Raw genomic sequence first — 9857 nt, 5'->3', positions numbered from 1 at the left:
CTATTTTTTCCAGTGCCTCTTATTCAAAAGGGTGTCTTTCCCCAGTGTAGGTTCTTGTTAACTTTGTCAAAGATCAGTTGATTGTAAATATGTGGCTTTATTTCTGGATTCTTTATTATGTTTCATTGATGTGTCTGTTTTTATATCAGTATTATGCTGTTTTGGTTATTATAGCCCTGTGGTATAGTTTGAAGTTAGGTAATGTGATACCTCCAGCTTTGGTATTTTTACCTAGAATTTCTTTGGCCATTCACGCTTTTTTTGTTTGTTTGTTTTTTTGGCTCCATATAACTTTTAGAATTTTTTTCTAATTCTGTGAAAAGTGACATTGATATTTTTGATAGGAATTGCATTGTATCTGTAGATTGCTTTCAATGATATGGTCATTTTAACAATATTAATTCCTCTTATTCATAAGCATGGAATGATTTTCTATTTGTGTTCTCTACAATATCTTTTATCAGTGTTTTGTAGTTTTTCTTGTAGAGATTTTCTATCTCCATGATTAAATAAATTCCTAGGTATTCTCTTTTATAGTTACTGTAAATGGGATTGCCTTCTTAATGTAGTTCTCAGCTAGATCATTATTGCTGTATGGAAATGATACTTCTGTATGATAATTTTGTATTTCAAAACTTTATTGAATTCATCTATTAAACCTAGGAGTTTTTTGGTGGAGTCTTCAGTGTTTTCTAGAATAAGATCATATCATCAGCATACAAAGATAATTTTATTTTTCTTCTTTTCAATTTGTATGCCTTTTTTTCTTTCTTTTGCCTGATTGTTCTGCTAGAACTTTCAGTACTATGTTGAATAGGAGTACTGAAAGTGAACATCCTTTTCTTGTTCCAGTTCATGGAGAAAATGCTTTCAACTTTTCTCCAGTCAACATCATGTTGAAGATGGATTTGCCATATACAATCTTTACTAATTTGATGTATGTTTCATCTAGATCTGAAGTGTTGAGGGTTTTTTTCATGAAGGAATGTTGATTTTATTAAATGCTATTTCTGTATGTATTGAGATAATCATATGATTTTTGTTCTTAATTCTATTCATGTGATATATCAAATTTATTGATTTGCATATGTTTAACCATCCCTGGGCTAAAGCCCAGTTGATCATGGTGTATTATGTTTTTGTCGTGTTATAGGATTCGGTTTGCTGGTATTTTGATGATGATTTTTGTGTCTATATTAATTAGGGATATTGGTCTGTAGTTTTGTTGTTGTCGTGCCTTTGTCTGGTTTTGGTATAAGAGTGATACTGGCCTTGTACAATTAGTTAAGGATGATTTTCTCCTCTTTGATTTTTGGAACTATTTTAAAAGGATTGGTATTAAATCTTCTTTGTATGTTTGGTCAAAAATCCCATGAATCCCTCTGGTCCTGGGATTTGTTTTGTTTTGTTTTGGGGAAATATTTTAGGTACTGATTAAATCATATTGCTCATTATTGGTCTGCTCAGGATTTCAGTTTCTTTTGGTTAAACCTTGGATGGTTGTATGTTTGCAGTAATTTATTCATTTATTTTAAGTTTTCTAGTTTGTGAGTGTATAGTGTTGACAATAGTCTCCAAGGATCTTTTGTATTTCTGTGATAGCAGATGTAATCTCTTAGTTTTCATTTCTAATTTTGGATATTCCCTCTTTTCCTGGTTAGTTTAGCTAGTGGTTTATAAATTTTATCTTCCTTTTTTTTTCTTTGGAGATGGAGTCTTGCTCTGTCACCCAGGCTGGAGTGCAGAGACACAATCTTGGCTTACTGCAACCTCTGCCTCCTGGGTTCAAGCAATTCTCCTGCCTCAGCCTCCCTAATAGCTGGGACTACAGGCGCACATCGCCATGCCTGGCTAATTTTTTGTATTTTAGTAGAGACAAGGTTTCACCATGTAGCCCAGTTTTTCTTGAACTCCTGAGCTCAGGCAATCCACCTGCTTTGGGCTCCCAAAGTGCTAGGATTACAGGCTTGAGCCACTGTACCCAGTGCAATCTTGTTTATCTTTTAAAAGAACAAACTTTTCATTTCATTGATCTTTTATTTTTGTCTCTCGTATTGTTCGATTGTTGATATTTATTTTCTTCTAACTTTTTGTTAGCTTTATTCTTGTTTTATGAGTTCCTGGAGGTACAGCATTAGGTCATTTATTTCTGATCTTTCTACTTTTTTGTTGTAGGCACTTACTACTACCAACTTCCCTGTTAGCACTGCTTTTGCTGCACTCTAGAGGTTTATTTTAATGTTCTATTTTGTTTTTCGCCTGTTTCAAACAATTTTAAAATTTGCATCTTGATTTCTTCCTTGACCCAAAGTTCTTTCAAAAACATGTTTTTTAATTTCCATGTATTTATATAGTTTCTGAAGTTCCTCTTGGTATTATTTATTGTTTTATTCTTTAGTTATCTGAGAAGATATTTGATATGATTTCAACTTTTTAAAATTTATTGAGACTTGTTTTGTGCCCCAACACATGATCTATCTTGGAGAATGTTCCATGTGCTGATGTGAAAAATAAATTCTACAGTTTTGGGGTAGAATGTTCTAAAAATGTCTGTTGGGCTCTTTTGGTCTAAAGTTCAACTTACATTAAGTGTTATTTTTGTTTGTTTTCTGTCTTGATGATCTGTGTAATGGTTTTAGTGGGGTGTTAAAAGCCTTGAATATTATTATATTGTTGCCTGTATCTTTCTTTAGGTTTAGTAATATTTGTTTCGTGAATTTGGTTGCTCCAATTTTGGGTGCATATACCTTTATAATTATATACTTTTCTACTTTGCCTTTTTTTGTTGTTTTTTTTGTTCCTGATTTATCTGACGTAAGTATAGCTATTCCTGCTTGACTTGGTTTCTGTGTGTGTGGAATATGTTTTTTCACCCTTTAACTTCCAATTTTTATGTACCTTTACTGCTAAGATGAATTTCTTGTTAGTATATAGCTGAATCATGGTTTATGTCATTTATCCCACATATCTAAATCTTTCATATGGAGCATTTAGTTTATTTATTTTCAAGATTAATATTAATATGTGAGGTTTCTGTCATATTGTTAATTGTTATCTAGTTGTTTTTCAATTCTTTGTTTCTTTTTCTCAGACTGTCTGTGATTTGGTGGAATTCTGTCATGTTGCCACTTGACTTTTTTATTTTCTTCCTTTGTGTGATTGTTTTACAAGACCTGTGAGTTTTATACCTTCATGTGTTTTTATAATGGAAAATATTGACTTTTCATTTTCATACGTAGGACTCTTTGGAACACTTTTTGTATAGCCTGTCTACTGGTGACAGCTTCCTTAGTGTTTGATTATCTGGGAAATACTTTATTTCCTCTTCATTATGAATTTTAATGTAGCTGGATATAAAATTTGTGCCTGGAGGTTGTTTTTCTTTTAGCATTTTGAAAATGCTATCTCATTTAATTTTGACTCATAAGTTTTCTGCTGAGAATTCTGCTGTTAGTCTGATAGAGTTTCCTGTATAGGTGACCAGATGCTTTTGTCATGCCAATTTTAAATTTCTTTAACTTTAGCTTAACTATCTTTGACTTTAAATAGTCTGATTACACTACGTTGTGATGAAATTTTTTTACAAGGTATTTTTCTGGAGATCCTTGTGCCTTCTGTATCTGAATGTCTAAGTCTCTTGTTAAACTTGGGAAATCTTTATCACTTAAAAAAATAGGCCCTAAGTATAATGATTATATATGTATAAGTATATACATATATATTATAAATAAATAAAAATAAAATTTAGAGCTTTTCAATTTTTCTTCCTTCTTGTGAATACTGGTAATTTGTAAGTCTCATGGCTGTATGTAGTCTCATATGTCTCAAAGGCTTTGCTTATTATTTTTTATTTTTATTTTTTTCTGACTGGATTATTTCAAAAGACCTGTTTTTAAGTTGTGAAAATCTTTCTTCTGCTTGGTTTAGTCTATTTTTAAATATTTCTGATGCATTTTACAGTTCCTTCAATAAATTTTTCACTTTCAGAATTTCTGTTTGGTTTTTCTTAAGATACTTATATCATTGATAAATTTCCCATTTATATCCTGAATAACTTTCTAATTTCTTTTTGTTAATTTTCATATTTCTTTTGCATCTCATTGAGCTTTAAAATCAATATTTTAAATTCTTTATCTGGCATTCCAAGATTTTTTCTTTTTCTTTTTTTTTTGGTTAGGATCTATTGCTTAGAATTATTGTGATCCTGAGAGGGTGTCATAATACCTTGCTTTTTCATGCTTCCTGTATATTTACTGGTTTCAGCACATCTGGAGTAGCAATAGATTTTTCTTATTTTTGAATTTACTTTTTTTGGAGGAGACATTTTTCTTGATGCTGTGACTATGTTGTATGTTGGGTAGGGTGATTTGACTTTGCTTCTGGGTGCATGCAGTGGTAAAGACTGTGTAATTTCCGTCGCTATAATTAGCCTTACTATGATGGCTTTCTCAAATGAAAGTTGTAGTAGCAGTGAGAAGGTTTATGATTTTCTGAGCAGCTGGTATGGTGTAAGCAGTGAGGCTAACAGTGGTTGTGAGATTTCTTTCATTCCTGAGCAGCATGCTGTTGTGTCAGCAGTTGTAATGGTCTGTGTGGACATACTTCTAGTAGGCGGTGCTTATAAGTAAAAACAGGCTGCAGTGGTAGCAGTAAAGTTTGTGGCCAATCCCCATTAGCCAAAAAAAAAGTGCTTGGTTGTCTCAGTTAGTGAATCGGGCCATGGATCACCCAGGACCCTGGGTCCCATGCTTTGTTTGGAGGTGGTACAAAGCGAGGAAGAAATGGACCAGAGAAGCCTGCAGTCAGGTTTTTCAATGGCAGGTACAAGTGCTAGTCTTGATAGGTGCAGTGAGGTACTCCTCAGGTCTCTGGCAAAATGTCTAGGGGAGAGGCAACTGCAGCTGCACCAGGGTGTCAGCAAGGAGTTGTCCTAGTACCATAACCTTTGCTAGTGAAAGTGAAACCTACTTTCCTTGCATGCCCCAGACCTAATGGGGCTCACTCCCCTATTTCAGCTGTGCAGTCCCGGTCTTAGGTGTCACTGTCACCACCAGTGTCAATAATATGACTTCCTGGCCACTCTTTCTGCTCCAAGCCCAGGGGTAGTGGAGAGTCTAGTTCTAGTACCAGCAGCTGAAGCCCACACTGCACTCATATTTCAGTTCTGGCTTTGGAAGCCCCACCACTGCTAAAGCCTCAGTTCTCCATGCCCCAGCCTAAGTGTCTCTAATGCCAAAACTGCCACTGCCACTAGTTCTCAGGACCCAGCAGATTGCTAAAAGCTAGGATAAAATTTAGTATTCTCTGGTAGGTACTCAGGTCTGGGGGAGTGTGTGGAACACTTCCCAGAGTAGTTTCTTCTCACAGTCTCCTGGCTACTCCCCAAGTTAGATCCAGGGCTAGGGAGGGTCAAGGTTCTCTCCTAAGGCCTGGATTGCATAACTGCCCTGTGGGAAAGTGGACCACAGAGACACACCCACCCACTTCTTTGACATATGGGTTATTTACAATTGTGTCATTTAATTTCCAAATATTTTCCAGTTCATGTTTTGTTACTGATTTCTGATTTAATTTTTAAGACCATATTTCATGTAATTTCTTTTCTTTAAAACTTATTAAAGTTTGTTTTAACTTATTGTTGATCCAGAATGAGGTATATCTTACTAAATACTCCATGTGAGCTTGAGAATATGTATTCTGTTGTTGTTGGAAAAGAAAATTCTGTAAATGTCAATTAAATCAAATTAATTGATAGTAATTCAGGTCATCTATATTCTTACTGCTTTAATGCTCTTTTAATTTATTAATTACTGACAAAAGTGTTGAATGTCAAACTATTATGGTGGGTTTTTCTATTTATGTTTTCATTTCTGTCAAATTTTGCTTCATGCATTTTGACACCTTGTAGTTAGGTAAGTATATGTTTAGAGTTATATGTTTTCTTGGATAATCAGCCTCTTTATCATTATGTAATGCCCCTCTCAATTGCTGAAACTCTTCCTTGTCTGATGTTAGATTTGTTTGAAATTAATATAGCTACTTCAGCTTTTTATTTTTTATGTGGATGGATATATATATATAACTAATTTAAGTGTACAGTTATATGGCAGTAAGTACATTTACATTGTTGTACAACCATCACTACCATCTGTTTCCAAAACTTTTTAATATTCCCTAACTGAAACGCTGTAGTCATTAAATATAAACTTTTCATTCTTCACTCTCCCATGCCTGGTAAACCACTATTCTACTTTCTATGAATTAGACTACTCTAGGTACCTTGTGTAAATAAGTTTACACAATATTTATCCTTTCATGAATGGACTGTTTTACTTGGCATAATGTCAAGGTTAACTCATGTTTTAGCATGTGTCTAAATTTTCTTCCTCTTTAAGGCTTAATGATATTCCACAGTATATATATATACTACATTTTATTTATCTACCCATTCATCAATTGATGGGCACTTGGGTTTCTCCATCTCCTTATTTTTAACCTACCTGAATCTTTATATTTAAAGTCAGTTCCTTCCTAACAGCATATAGTGGTTCTTTTTTTTTAAATCCACTTTGGCAATCTCTGTCTTGTAGTTGGTGTTTTTAAACCATTTACATTTAAAATGATTATTAATATAGTTGGATTAATACATAACATGTTTGTAACTGTTTTCTATCCATTGCATTTGTTCTTTGTTTCTTTTTTCTGTCTATTCTGGTTTTAAATGAATATTTGATATAATTCTATTTTATCTCCTCTCTAGCATACAAATTATACATCTTTAAAACATTTATGTTTGCCCTAGAGTTTATAATATGTATTTATAATGATCTAAGTTCACCTTAAAATTACATTAAGCTACTGTATATGTTGTGATATACCTTGTAACACATTTCCAATTCTGCCTCCCATTCCTTGTGGCATTGCTATAATCACCCAGTATGTCACTACTATCATTGTTTTACGTAGATAGTACTTGTGATAAATTTTATTTCAGTTTTTTAAAGTGCCTTTACTTCAACTCTTATATCCTATCAGCTTTGTGATATAACACCTCACAAACTTTACATCTTGGTCAGCATAGGTTAGTGGACCATATCCCATTCTAAATTGAAACCATGCAATTCTCCACTAAAAGCAAAAATGACTGATAAAATAATTTGTTTGCCAATATTATTTTTTCAGGCAACTGAACTGGTTGAGTTTCCACAACTGTCCAGAATGACCATTTGGAGGTCAATGTGTAAGATCTATTGATTCAATTTCTTCGATACTAATCAGACATTACATTGACTCAAATAAATGGACCATGTCTGGAGAGTTTAGTGTTTATGACAAGCACATCAAATTGACCATTCAGCAATAAATCCATTGCCGTGTAGGCAACTCTCCACTTAGAAATGGGTATGGTTCTGAAAGTTCATTCTAAATTAGTTGTTTAAAGCTCAGAATATATAACTCCTAAACTATTAATTTACTGAGGCCTCAAAAACATCAACCAAGTTCCCTATCAGGCTGTCACACACACATAAACTTGATTAACCAATGTCTTGTGCTTGTAGTATTGGGAAAAAATACATTTTGAGTTTTAAGCTGATAATTGAGAATGCAGGCATTCTTCTACTGATCAGATAAAGTATTGCTAGCTGCCACAAAAGACAAACACTAAAATATATAATCACTCAAATAGGTTACAAATTTACTAATTCTTGACAGAGTCTAAAATGGATATTTCTGACTGGCCTTAAACTAAGCAGCAGTCCCAGGTTCCTTCCTTTTTGTAGCTCTTTAATTTTAATAGTTGAATTTCAAGGTCACTAAGTTAGTGATATGGTTTGGCTCTAAGTTAGTGATATGGTTTGTTCCCACCCAAATCTCATCTCGAATTATAATCCCTATAATCCCTACATGTTGAGGGAGGGATCCGTTGAAAAGTGACTGGATCATGGGGGCATTTCCCCCGTGTTGTTTTTATGATGATGAGTGAGTTCTCACAAGATCTGATGGTTTTATAAGTGTTCGACAGTTCCTTCTTTGAGTGCTCTCTCTTTCTCCTGCCACCTTGTGAAGAAAGTGCCTGCTTTCCCTTCTGCCTTTATTGTAAGTTTCCTGAGGCCTCCCAAGCCATGCAGAACTGTGAGTCAATTAAACTCTTTCCTTTATAAATTACTGAGTCTCAGGGAAGTTCTTTATAGCAGTGCAAAAATGGACTAATGCAATTCATCCGTCTGAAGCTGTGGGAGGGGGAAATTATATGTTAATGGGGCCCAGGCTCAGGAAAGAGAACAGAGGATGCTGAGTGAAAAGAGTGGCACTTCACGCTAGTCCCAGTAAGCAGCTGGGATGAAAGCAAATAATCAAAATAACTTGATTTTAATCCTATGTGATCTGCAAGCAACATTCAATTCTTGATCTTGCTATCATTATTGAAATATCTTCTTGGTGTTCATAACACAAGACTTCCGGTTTTCTTCTTCTGTTTTGACCCTTTCTTTTTTTTTTTTTTTTTTTTGCCTTCAGGGGTAGTTTCTCCTTATGGCTGGCTCTGGGCTCTTCTCACTACTTACTCTGTATTTTTCATTAGTTGTTGCATATACATCTAAATCTTTAGTTTCACCTGTATGTAGATGATTCACAAGTTTGTATCTCCAGCCCAGAACTTCTTCTGAATAAATTGTTTATTCAGCTTAATACCTCCTAGTTGGCATCTCCTCTTATAAATATTGGAGACTCTTTAAAGTCAAAATTCCTGCAGAAAACTAACTGTTCCCCACTTATGCTGTATCACCAAGATTCCACTAAAAATTTTAAATTTTAATTAAGTCTAGCTTCTCAGTTCTTTCTTTCATGGACCATGAATCTGGTGTTGTATCTAAAATGTTATTGCCAAACCCTGCATCATCTAGATTTTATCCAGTGTTATCTTCTTGTAGTTTTATGGTTTTGAAAACCTTGCTGTCCAAAGGGTGGTTTGAGAAACAGTAATTGCAGTTGCTTATTAGAGGCTCATTAGAATAATAGAGTCTCAGAGCCCACTGCAGACTTCGTAAATCACAATCTACATATTGACAACATTCTTAAGCCACTCATTAAAGTATAAGAAGTACTGCACTAGAAGGCCCTCAAATTTATCTATTTGTCTTCATTCTTACTTCATTCTTACTTCCATCCCCTTAGTTACCATTGTCTCTCATATGAACTACTGCAAAATTCCTAACTAGATCACTTGCATATATATTTTTAATAGAGTTTACTTTTCAGAGCAAGGATCATAGCAAAATTGAGTAGTAAGTACAAAGATTCCTTTATACCTTCATCTCCACACATGCATAGCTTGCCCTATTATCAACACCCCCTACCAGAGTGGTGCATGTGTTATAAATAAAGAACTGACACTGACACATTATTATCATCTGGAGTCCGTAGCTTGCATTAGGGTTGACTCTTGGTGTTGTACATTTTATGTGTTCAGACAAATTAATAATGAAATGTATCCATCATTATGGTATTATATAGTGTAGTTTCACTGCCCTAAAAATCCTCTATGGTCTGACTACCCATCTCTCCCTCCCTTCCTGCTAATCCCTGGCAAACACTGATACTTTTACTCACTCTGTGGTTTTATCTTTTCCAGAATGTCATATAGTGGAAGTCATACAGTAGCAATCTTTACAGATTGGCTTCTTTCACTTAATAATATGTATTTAAGTTTCCTCTGTATCTGTTCATGGCTTCATAGCTCATTTCTTTTTACTACTGAATAATATTCCATTGTCTGGATGTGCACAGTTTATTAATTCATTCACCTACTGAAACTTATCTTTGTTGCTTTAAAGTTTTGGCAATTATGAATAACACTG

Source organism: Sapajus apella, unplaced genomic scaffold (genome assembly GCF_009761245.1).
Source record: "Sapajus apella isolate SASKATOON/1434 unplaced genomic scaffold, GSC_monkey_1.0 scaffold25, whole genome shotgun sequence".
NCBI lineage: Eukaryota > Metazoa > Chordata > Mammalia > Primates > Cebidae > Sapajus > Sapajus apella.
The sequence above is the reverse complement of the archived record's forward strand: the minus strand, read 5'-3'. Positions refer to the sequence as shown.